Source organism: Lissotriton helveticus, chromosome 6, assembly GCF_964261635.1.
Source record: "Lissotriton helveticus chromosome 6, aLisHel1.1, whole genome shotgun sequence".
In the NCBI taxonomy this organism is placed as follows: domain Eukaryota; kingdom Metazoa; phylum Chordata; class Amphibia; order Caudata; family Salamandridae; genus Lissotriton; species Lissotriton helveticus.
Genome location: NC_136067.1, coordinates 2,065,039,440 through 2,065,051,615, shown reverse-complemented (window position 1 = coordinate 2,065,051,615; position 12,176 = coordinate 2,065,039,440). Strand labels below are relative to the sequence as shown.

Genomic DNA, 12,176 nt, shown 5'->3' with positions numbered 1-12,176 from the left:
GTCAACAGCACAAAACAAAGCCTGCCCTCTGTTCTTATAATCCAGGCGGGAGGGGGCGGGAAGAGGACCAGCTGCGGCGAGTCTCTGAACGCAGCACCCGCTGGTCCTCGCAGTCCCGAGATGGTGCAGGCGTCCCTCGACGGCTCCTCTCCAAGGTCAGGGAGTCCGGAAGGTAATTACCTCGAGCGGCTCCCGCGAAGCGGGGGCCGCGAAGAGTGGGTAGGCAGGCAGCAAAGAATCCGAATGGGCACAAAAACTAGCGTTGTCAACAGCACAAAACAAAGCCTGCCCTCTGTTCTTATAATCCAAGCGGGAGGGGGCGGGAAGAGGACAAGCTGCGGCGAGTCTCTGAACGCAGCGCCCACTGGTCCTCGCAGTCCCGAGATGGTGCAGGCGTCCCTCGACGGCTCCTCTCCAAGGTCAGGGAGTCCTGAAGGTAATTACCTCGAGCGGCCCCCGCGAAGCGGGGGCCGCGAGGAGTGGGTAGGCAGGCAGCAAAGAATCGAAATGGGCACAAAAACTAGCGTTGTCAACATCACAGGGATTGTGGAGTGCTGAGCCACCATGTCTGTGACTGATATTGAGTAAAGCATTATTTCTTTTTAATGCATCCCGTAGTCCGCAAAAGGAAAATGGAATGTGTTTGAAAAATAAAAAAATAAAACACTTTATATATTTTGTTTATCATTCTCAAAGGGGTTCCATGGGGACCTTTCTCCCTCACAAATGGTTTCAACTACCTTTCAATAGTCAGTAAATATTTTATGTTTTGCAACAATAATTCAGTTACAAAACATTAATACATAACACTGTGATTTGATATTTGGAAGGGATGCCCTAAACACGCCCCTTTCAAATACCTAATCCCAAAACTCGATTGCGATTTGGTAACAAGTTTCAAAATCGCAATGTGGCTCTTGGACATTTCAAACTGCTTTTTTGTGGTCACAAATGGCCATTTGAGATTTCTCAAAAAGTGTTCTACATGAAGGCCTAATTTATCTTAATTTGTTAAATGATGCAGTGAAATTGATTGTAATCATATCTTTAATAAAAAAACAAATGTATTTAAGAGCAGAACTTCATATTTATCAGAGTTTAGTCTTCTTTTTAGCATAAATGAATTACATAAAGAAGTCCCTGCCAGCTCCTAAAAGGATTCATGGGAAAATGACAAGCAAGTGATTCCAAGGAATTTTCTCTCTCAGCAGCTAGAGGGCTGAAGGGGATTTGCCTAGGTTATTACATCGCGGTGCTGCTTTGGTGTTAGTGTGGCTACAAGCGTACCTTAGCACCGGAGGACCCATGAGGCAACATTTTAGCCACGTATGTGCATTAAGCAGTAATACCAACTAGGTATTAAGCAACAAAACAGGTGTGATCAATCCATATTTACTATTTATCATGCTGTGTGTGTGCTGGAAATATATATGGCCACCACCTAACAGTTGGAATCAGGGAGCTAATTCCTTGGTCCTGATGAAAAGCCATGGGAATTGGCTTGAAACATGTAGACCCGTAGGAAGACAAGTACATTTCCACCTAGACTTCCCACTTTCCTTCCATTATTTTTATCATACCACCTAGAAGATATATTAAAGGATTCACCAACCCACTAGGCAGTTATTTGTAACTTTCTAAACAAGACCCCTTCCACTGTTATTTACTTCTATATTCATAATATACTATTCAGTACTCCCTCGCACCTCATAAGTCACAGCATGACCCGTTCCACAGCAGAACAGGAAGAACCCGATGATGAAGCATGCCACTAAGGGGCTAGCCTGGAGAGGTGAGGATTATTTTAGGAAACTAAAAAGTTTTTTCTCATCATCATGTGGAGGGTTAGTTCACATCAGAACCAACAGATCTTCTTTTGTTTGTTGGAACCTGATCAGTAGGAGGATGTGCCTTATTTGACAAGTTTTCCTCTTACCTCCCCCTGTTTTTTTAAATATATTTAAGAAAATGCAAATTGCCTGATTCAAAGGTTGGTGCAGAAGTCACTACGGCACAAACGTGACGGATTTCCTGTCCTCCTTAGTACCAGTGCATCATATCTAGGGTTACACGTTATATGGTGTTTATTTGTGTGAACTTTCCACATGTATTTATCCATTTTTTTTGCCATCTTATTGGCATTTATCCATATTTATTTTGTGTTTTGTGAACAAATGAAGTCATAAATCAAAATCTTACCACATTTATTTATTACATGTGCACTCACACTTTGATGCCAGGTTTTAACACATTATACAGCCAAATATAATAAAACAAAATACACACATGAAAATATTTGCACAATAGTACAAACTTATGTAGAGCTATGCAATGATTTTAGGAAATCATGTGAATCTGTATAGCTATTGGTCTGAAATTCATGGATGACAGCATGGAGGGTCACTCAAAATAATTCTAATTTTCTGTATTTTCCTCCTTAAAAAAATAGAGAACGAAAACACACATGTTTCTGTCTGCATTTATCTCTACAAATAAAAATAATAATAAAAACTGGGAGCCTTAATTATATCCAATAGCACTTGTAATGAGGCGAATGGGATATTCTTAATGTTTATGGTGGAGTACCTGTCCACCAATCTTTGAATTATTATTATTATTATTAATATTTAGCTTATAAAGCGTCAGGTTACTCTAAATCAGAGTGTCCCCGTACTTGAACCCCAACAGCTGACCAAGCTAGCAGCCTAACAATGCCACTGACCTTCAGACCGTCAAAAGAGAACTACTTTTGTCCTCCATACGAACGTTGAAACAGCCAAGTTTTTAATTTTTTCCTAAACAGAGTTTCCGATGCACACATCGGTTGATCCACAGGCAGATCATTCCATACCCTAGCTGCCAGGAAGCCAAAGAATCTCCCTCCTGCTCGAGCCTTACGTACCTTGGGCACAGTCACTTCGGCTGTGCCCAACGATCTCAGGCTACGAGCAGGTTGATACATAGTCATAAGAGAGAGTCAAAATCTCGGACCCTTTTGGTGGAGCATCCTATGTCCAAAGGATAGGGCCTTAAAAGTATCTCTGGCCTGTATAGGGAGTAAATGGAGTTTCATCAAGGCTTCCCCTACTGATGCCCGCCTGGGGATATTCAGAATCAACTGAGCTGATGCATTCTGAACTTTCTGAAAGGTATTCAAGTTCCTGACGGTCACCCCTAAATACAGAATGTTACAATAGTCAAGGCGTGAAGTAACAAGAGCCTGTACAATAGTTCGTTTAGCATTAAATGGAAGTAGGTGCAAGATTTTACGTAGCATTTTAAGAATGCTCAAGCAAGCTCCAGCTACCGCGGATATCTGCTCTGAAAAGGACAGATTGTCGTCGAACCACACTCCCAAATTTTTTACCTTAGCTTTTGGGACCAGAGTAAGTCCCAATTCCTCCAGCCACCATAACTGAGACCGGAGTGGGGGCTGTTTACCAATTACCAACACCTCAGTCTTCCCTGCATTCAACTGAAGACAACTGTGTTTCATCCAATCAGGAAGCACACCCAAACAGCTCTTAAAATCAGATGCCATTCCAGATTCCCTTTGCTCCAGAGTAACAATCAACTGAGTGTCATCGGCATATGACACCAGTTTTACCCCATACTTTAATACAATATCCGCCAGGTGGCGCATATAGATATTGAATAGGGTTGGTCTGAGAGCCGAACCCTGCGGGACACCCTGTGACAGATGGCAGACTCTAGAAGTAAAATAATGTTGTGTAACCTGGAATGTTCTGTTCACCAAGACATTTTTCAACCACTCCCAAATACCGCCGCTGACCCCAGCTTCCCTCAGCCTCACCAATAACAGGCCGTGGGAGACCGTGTTGAACGCAGTGCTCAGATCAAGTAGGATCATTGCAGCTGTCCTACCTTCATCTGCTGCACTTCTCAACACTTCCGGAGCCAGAAGCAGGGCCGAGTCTGTGCTATGAAGTGGCCTGAAGCCAGACTGAGTGTCATGGAGGACCAGGCTTTCTTACCAGAACATGAACAGTTGGCGCCGGTTAATTTTAGCAACGAAGGGGAGCAGAGAGATCGGTTTCAAATTTTTCCAAAGTGAAGGGTCTAAAGAAGGTTTTATTCAGCAAAGGTAGCACCATAGCGTGTTTCCAGTTGGTGGGTACCTGCCCCGAGCTGAAGAAGACATTCAGTAATGCGGTGAGAACAGGAGCAATAGCCTCCTTACCTAATCACAAAAATTTAGGGGGAATGGGGTACAAAGGGCATCCTGATATCACCGCGTCCATCAATTGAACGCTCTCACTTTCCCCAGAAGGGTGAAAGACACACCTATCCTTGATACCATGATCAGATGCTCCAGGGACAGGAACAGAATTCCTACTGCTTTCTGGAAAGGTGGCATAGATCTTATCTATCTTGCCCAGAAAGAAGTTTGCGACCTTGTTGCAGTGATCTGTAGATGCAGGAAGTGCTGCTGTCACATGTTCTAAAGAGGATAATTGTTTAACTACCTGAAAGATGTTCTTAGTGGATTTTTCTGCCAGCTCAACCTGCTCCGTATAAAATTCCCTATGCACTCTCCTAATCTGTAAGTGATAAAACTTCAATGCCAATAGGTAGAGCTGCCTATTTTCTTCCAGGTAGTTATTCCTCCACTGGCGTTCGAGGCGTTTGCAACCTGTTTTCAGCTGTGCTAACTTTTCTGCAAACCATTTTGCAGATGCAATCATACGTGTGCTTTTGCATGGTTTCAGGGCAATCAAGGAGTCCACAGCATTTTTGATCAAAAGGAAGACTATCAGCCAGATTCATCAAAGACCCGTTTTGCGAGTCGTTAATAGCGATTCATAAGGAATCGCTATTAAGGACTTGCAAAACGGGATTCATGTAGGAATTGCAAAAAATATTGCGATTCCTACATGTTCTTTATTTGCGATTAGCAAATTGCTAATCGCAAATAAGGAATAACTCCCCATTCATTCCTATGGGCCTATAGGAATGAATGGGGAGTTATTCCTTATTTGCGATTAGCAATTTGCTAATCGCAAATAAGGATGCGATTTCAAGGGTGCAGGGGTGTCCAAAGGACACCCTGTAGCACCCCTGAAATGTGAATTTACACTGATGTTGTGCACACACATGTCCAAAGGACATGTGTGTGTGTGTAACATGCAACTTAGAAGAATGCATTTAAATGCATTTTTATAAGTTTTCGTTATTTACCACGAGGTTTGACTTCGTGGTAAATAGTGGTCCTAAATTGCTAATTCGCAATTTTTACATGTTTCATGAATAGCATTTAAGGAATCTCTAATAGACATTCCTTAAATGCTAATCCTCGCAAATTTGCGAATTCTTTATTAGCGATTTTTGCATTTGAGATGATGAATCCCAAATGCAAAAATTGCACTCGCAAAGGGCCAGATTCTCAGAATCTGGCCCTTTTGCGAGCACATTTCGCTTGATGAATCGGGCGGTAAGTCCTCTTCTCTCTCCCTATCGGCCCCTAAGTCAAGCGTATTAGAGAGCAGTTTCTCCTCAAAAGTATCCTGATTAGAGCACCCCATTTCCACACCATTCTAAGCTCGGGCTGTTTAACCTTCTTACAGAGAACCTCTCTAGAAAACCTAATCCTAAAAGGGAGAATACAATTTAATTTAATTGCGGGTTTATATAGCGCTAGGAATCGACTCCCGGAGGAGTATCTCCACGCTTCGACCGCTGGGGAACCCGTCCTGGCTCACCCTGAGAGATGGTCCCAGATGGGTATCTCTAAGGTGCGACCAAGCATCCCCGGCGATCTGGGGGGGCCGTTGTGAAGATGAGGCAAGCTGATGCCCAGAGTTGCCGCGTGTGGTCTCTGACTAGAGTAGGCACCGAGGCGAGAATTATCGAGTCCGCTGACCCTGGTCCACGACCCTGCCGCGTCGGGAATCGAACCCTGGTCCCGGGCCGTTCTCTGCTTACGGGTCTGCCGCCTCTAACCAGTGAGCCACACTTCTCTACAATGGTCGGACCAAACTATAGGGATCGGAAGCGGAGCTTCTCTGTACAATTAGTAAAAGTGTTGTCCGGCGTGTGGCCTCTATTATGATTAAATCATGGTCTTAATGTATATTGTTGTTTTATTTTTCTTACATTAAGAGTTTAAATGGTTTGTGATAAACTAAGTAAAGCTACAAAAATACCCAATGATTGAATGCTATTTTCGAAAGTATCCGGTTATGTAAGAACTGTGTCACTTTCAAGAAGCCTGCTACAATTTTTCTGTTGATACTAACCTATAACAAGCTTCTGTGTATGTAGAGCTTTACATTGGCATTCTTAGTATGTGTTGTAAGTGCACCTATATTGATCTGCGCCTCACTCACTGTGTTCCTGTTTATTTCCAGATCCCCCCACACAGTAGTGAATCCAGGGATACATGAAGCTCACCCTCTGTTCCTGGTACCATTGTGATTGTGGTTCCTTGCATCCTATGCCTTCACCACCGCAACAAGAGAGTTAAACTGTTTAGTTTATAACAATGTCTTCTTGGCGTGTATTAGCTGAAACTGCCTTACTCTTGGATTGCACTGCTTCATAGCTTGAAACGGATAATGCTTCATTTAGTATCAATATTATCAATTGGCTCACTGTATACAATATATATGATAAAACCTCAACGATAATTTTTTTCATTTTATGCAAACATTAATTTGTCTTGAAATGTTATCAAAAGCTCTACAATTGTTATTCTAAACTATTGTTCTTTACCATCAAGAATGGGTGATTTGTTTTAGGAAATCCTTGATCTAAGACATTGGGTCTTTTTCCTATGACTGTATTATTCAATGCAGAAGCTAAGCCCTATGAAGGGGTTCACCCCGTAAAAGAGAGGATAAATAAAGTCATGTATACAAAATAAAAATATTAAAATATACTTTTTGTATTGTCTTGCATTCGTAATAAAAGTTACACTAGACACCATTTACACCATTACACTTTGATTCGCATTAAAGTCCTTTGTAAAATATTATTTTTCATGCATACTGTAATTCACCATTTAATGTATAACTAACGTGGGTCCTTTGTAGCCAAGATTTGTTTCCTTTTCGAAGCCTGTGCTGTAGAGACTAGCAGGCTTTACAAAGGGAAACCCTCAAATGCAAAGTTGTAAAGTGCCAATAAAACACTCCACCCTCATAATCAACACAAATGCTGTAATAATCTGTAGCAGCATCAGCAATTCAGTGCTGACTGGAGAACTGTTCTTTCTAAGAGATGCATTAAGCATATCCAGAAGTATTTTCCAACACACTAAAACTAGTTCATAAAGGAAGACACAGCACAGAAAGTACAGTAATTGACTAGGATCACAAAATGTGGTCAAGCAGGGAAGCTGGGATTGAACTCCTATTTCTCAATTACACAATGTGCGGTTCAACTATAACATGAACCTCTTCTACTTCCCTCCCCTTTAACACCAACGCAGAGTGCTTTCTGGGTACTTTTTGTGGCTCAATAAATAAACCTATCACACTTAAATACAGCTAACACTAGGGGTCATATTATCAAGCAAAGGCGATACATTATCGCCGCTTTTAGCGGCAGGAAACTGCCGCTAAAGCGGCGATTATGGGCTTGATAATATGCCCTTGTGAATTCCCATAGAAGCCCAGGTTCTGGTGTTAACCTGGGCTTCTATGGTTATTCACAAGGGCATATTATCAAGCCCATTATCGCCGCTTTAGCTGCAGTTTGCTGCCGATAAAAGCGGCGATAATGTATCGCCCTTGCTTGATAATATGGCCCTAGATTTTTGAAAAAAACGTACAAGGTGATGTTAAGGGAAGGTAGGGCACCAGGGTGTTGTGTTTTGTTGCAGATATTATTGGTTTGTAAGCCACCACCTATCGTGGACTTAACAAAGAGATTAACTTCAGGAGATGCACAACAACTCTGTGAAGGAAATGACACTCATTGCAAATATAAAAACCCATCCAAGATCCCCAGGATTGTATTCTGCTAAAATAACACAGAAAAGATGGCGTGATACAGGGATATTTTGTCAAAAATACTATCAACCCAAAAATATCATGGGACAAAATAAAAATGTTAAGAATATATTGGGAATAGTATTTGAACAATTTGGCCCATCCACATTCAAAAATAACATATACAACTGCAGCAGAGCAATGAGCATGATGTATGCCTCATTGAAGTCTTGTATCTTTGGGCATAATGTGACATAATATTGGGGACATATGTACTGTAATACGGTGACAACAGTAAGGCCAACAAAAATTTTGAGTTCATATAATTTGTATGAAAATTACAAAAATATCATAAAAAGCATCACTGGCCAGAATATTTGTCAAAAAAAGCGTAAGTCCATTAAATATAAACATTTTTGTTCAAAAGATAAAGAAAAATGAAATTCACCAGTTTACTGAGATAACCACAAGTTACGCCCTTGCCATGGAATGCTTATGACTACTCATATTACATCACTCATGATATGCTAAATTACATTATTGATGATATCACTGATGACATCTCAAATATCCCTGTGCTCACTATGCAACACACCCAAAGCTCATTTTTAGGTCGAGCCTAGACAGCGCTCGTGCTGTTACTTAGTGACATGTTGTAGATGTTTTGTGGAGTTCTAACCCAACCCCCCATTACTTGCCTTTGCTTTTTATTTGTTTATGTCAGTGTCCTTTACAAATCCTTGTTTGTTAGTGGTCAGTTCTGCAGCTTTGTCCCTACGTATTCTCTTCCTTCCACGCCGCAGGGAATGAGTACTGTCTCATTACGCAGTGGTTTTTAATCTGTTCTTTGGGGGACTCTTTTTCGTTCTACTGCTGGTAGAATGTACACTGTTGTGTGATCACTTTACGTCATGTGCCATGCTTCACACTGCTCATTGTAAGTCAGCGCTCCAGTTATCACATACATGGCATGTCATTCAAGTTTGCGCACATTCCAGTGCACCCACTACCTTCCAGGGACACATTATTGTAATGCACATGCTCTCTTCATGTGGGCACGCACTGAGGAATAGTGCGCTTGCCCCCAGCCACTACGTCGCACGGCCCAACTTACCTTAGCAGGGTTAAGGCGCGTGTGCAAATATTTCAACAAAACACGCCACAACCAGTTGTCAACCTTGCATTCCTACACCATAAAAACTGCTTAATCCTCCCCTATCCATGTAGTTTTCAGAGGTGCTGCCACACCAAGCACTGTACTATGTATTACAAGATTGAACTGTCTCTTCTTACTCCCTGCTGCACTTTTATCCAGCTTCTGTAAATTAGGAGTATATGTTTTGAGGGTTCTGAGGAAGATTCGCCAAGACCGGACCCAAGTCATATTGATCGCCCCGGATTGGCCAAGAAGGGTGTGGTATTCAGACCTTCTCCACCTCTCCTCTCACCCGCCGCTCCGTCTCCCTCACAGGGCAGATCTCCTCTCTCAGATGAAGGGGCAGGTTCTACACCCCCACCTCCAGACCTTACACCTTCATGCCTGGAGATTGAGCGGGGCAACCTGATTTCTTTTTCTCTCCCTCACGATGAGGTGGATGTCATTTTGTCAGCCAGGCGTGACTCCACTAAGTCCATCTATTCTTATAGGTGGTCTAAATTTGTTGCTTGGTGCAGGGAGAAATCTATAGACCCTTTGAGGTCCCATTTATCTGATGTGCTCCAGTTTGCCCTTTCTCTGGCTCAGCAGGGGCTTGCTGTTGCCACGGTGAAGGGTAATCTTTCTGCGCTGTCGGCTTTTATCTGTTTGCCTGACCAGCCTTCTCTTTTTAAGTCTCCCATTGTTTTAAGGTTTTTGAAGGGCCTCACTAATAGGTTCCCTCCTACACCTTTTATTGTGCCTCAGTGGGATTTGAATCTAGTTTTGACATTTTTAATGGGTGCTCCTTTTGAGCCTCTTCACAAATGTCACATGAGGCTTCTGACTTTCAAAACGGTTTTTCTCGTTGCAATCACCTCGGCAAGGAGGGTAAGTGAGCTTCAAGCTCTTAGTTCCAAGCCCCCATTCCTGACCATTCATGCTGAACGAATGGTTCTTAGGACCAGGGCTGCTTTTCTGCCAAAGGTGGTGACTCCTTTTCACCTTGGTCAATCCATTACCCTTCCTACTTTTTATCCTCCCCCTCACCCTTCCAAGGTGGAGGAGAGATTACACCGTCTTGACCCCAAGAGGGCGGTGTCTTTTTACTTGGACAGGACTAAAGACTGTCGAGTGGACGACCAGCTCTTCGTTGGCTTTGCTGGCTGCAAGAAAGGAAGAGCGGTCCATAAGAGGACTTTGTCGAGATGGATCGTCCTCTGCATTAAGATCTGCTACTCTTTGGCCGGTAAGGACCCACCAGAGGGTATAACGGCTCATTCAACTAGAGCTAAGTCTTCGACCTCAGCATTGGCTAGAGGTGTGCCTGTTGAGGATATTTGTAGAGCGGCAACTTGGTCTTCCCTTCACACTTTCGCGAAGCATTACTGCTTGGATTCCGAAGTGAGGAGGGAGGGTCACTTTGCACGCTCTGTCCTTCAGTATTTCCTGGTTTAGAAGAGTGGACACCCTCCTCCGGGAGTGGGGACTGCTGTGGGACTCTATTCACAAGGTGAGGAATCCACACGGCAGATGTATCTATCAGAAGAACAAGTTACTTACCTTCGGTAACGCTTTTTCTGGTAGATACTATATCTGCCTGTGGATTCCTCAATGACCCACCCGCCTCCCCGTTGTCCACTCTTCTATGCCAGTGGTTTATATGATGTATTATTTTATGGTCAAGGATTTGTCTATTTCAAATGTTTTATTGCATTTGCTTCACACTATGTGTGCTACCTTGATTTCTATACTGCGTATACTGTGTATATGTCTACTGTCATCGGTCCGTCCGTGTGCCTCGAAGGCACGGAAAAAAGGGCGGAACTGATGTCATCACGCCGGCGTGGGCCTATTATAGGCGTTGGTGACGTCAGCGGAGTCGCGTGCGATGCCGTGCCTCTGTGACGTCCAGATCCACGTCGGCGCAAAGCTACAAAAGAATTTCCGAATGTTGCTGACGCAAGAGGATATTATATATAACGATATAACGGGTGTAGTCGTGTGAGCGTCCAAAAAAGCAGAAACCACATTACACAGCTCACGTTCTAGGACACCCGTTTGTAGAAATATGTGTAGCAGTCCGTGTCTCACATTCTCGCGTAGACACATAACCTGCTCGTATATTCTAATCTGGTGCCTACCTGTCCGTCGATACGCCAAACAGTCTTCTGGGCTGTTCGGGGAGGTACCGCGGCGAGGTTCAGCGCCATACTTCAAGTTCTCTGGGGAGAGACCCATTGGCTGTCCTTCCAAAAAAGTATGCGAGGAGCCCATTGGCTGTTCCTTCATGTCATGATGCTGCTCCAGCGTTAGGACTTGGGAAGTGTAGTCCAGGCAGTCATAACGTGCCTGCCTATAGGTTAAGAATTCACCATCATCATAGCGCGTATCGCGGGCTGATGGGTAATGTAGTCTCAGCCACCCCAATCGTTGCTCGACAAAGAATGAATAATTTTACCCAAGAGTGTAATCGTGTTGTACCGGAGTCATGCGGTTAATACTGTATTTTGTATTTGACGCTCTTCATCAATTATTGTACTTGCCACACCCGAGTTGTGCTTGTATCTCTATATTTACTCTAAAGCCGATCTTCTTTTCGTCAGAGACATTGGTACTGATCACTTATGATGTAAGTCTGTTCTTTTATTTTAGAACTATAGTACCCATGCGTAAGCTCCAATGTTGGTAGATTATTAATAAACCATCATCGCATTGTTGCTACGAGCTTATGTGCCTTACACTGGGCATAGTCCTCTATCCTTCCCCTAGCCGAGTAGATGTATCATCGCTAAGGACGAGTACCACTGGAACAATATGTGTCATTGTAAGTCTCATACAGCGATAGTTTGTCTGATATATATGTGTAGTTTATGATTAGTGCCTAGACTATTTATCGCTGATATCGCCTGGTCAGAATTTACAGAGTGTATGTCACTAGCCTACACTCCGAGCACTGCTCACAGTCAGAACCGTTGTTTGTTTGGTTCCGCCCTGATACCGGTGACCCATAAGGACTCATGGGACCACCGCTATATTGGAGACAACCTGTGTGATTTTGTTGGATACAGTATTACAATGCCATCCAT

At 43.2% G+C, this 12,176-nt stretch overlaps 1 long non-coding RNA gene across 1 annotated transcript in view; it reads left to right on the top strand.

Annotated features, from left to right (window-relative positions):
- The window catches only part of LOC144762028 (uncharacterized), a 44,258-nt gene extending 37,360 nt beyond the window's left edge, over positions 1-6,898 (top strand). The window contains exon 3 of the long non-coding RNA XR_013596007.1: positions 6,369-6,898. This is a non-coding gene — a long non-coding RNA (uncharacterized LOC144762028). The remainder of the gene's footprint in view (positions 1-6,368) is intronic.
- The last annotated feature ends 5,278 nt before the right edge of the window (positions 6,899-12,176 follow it).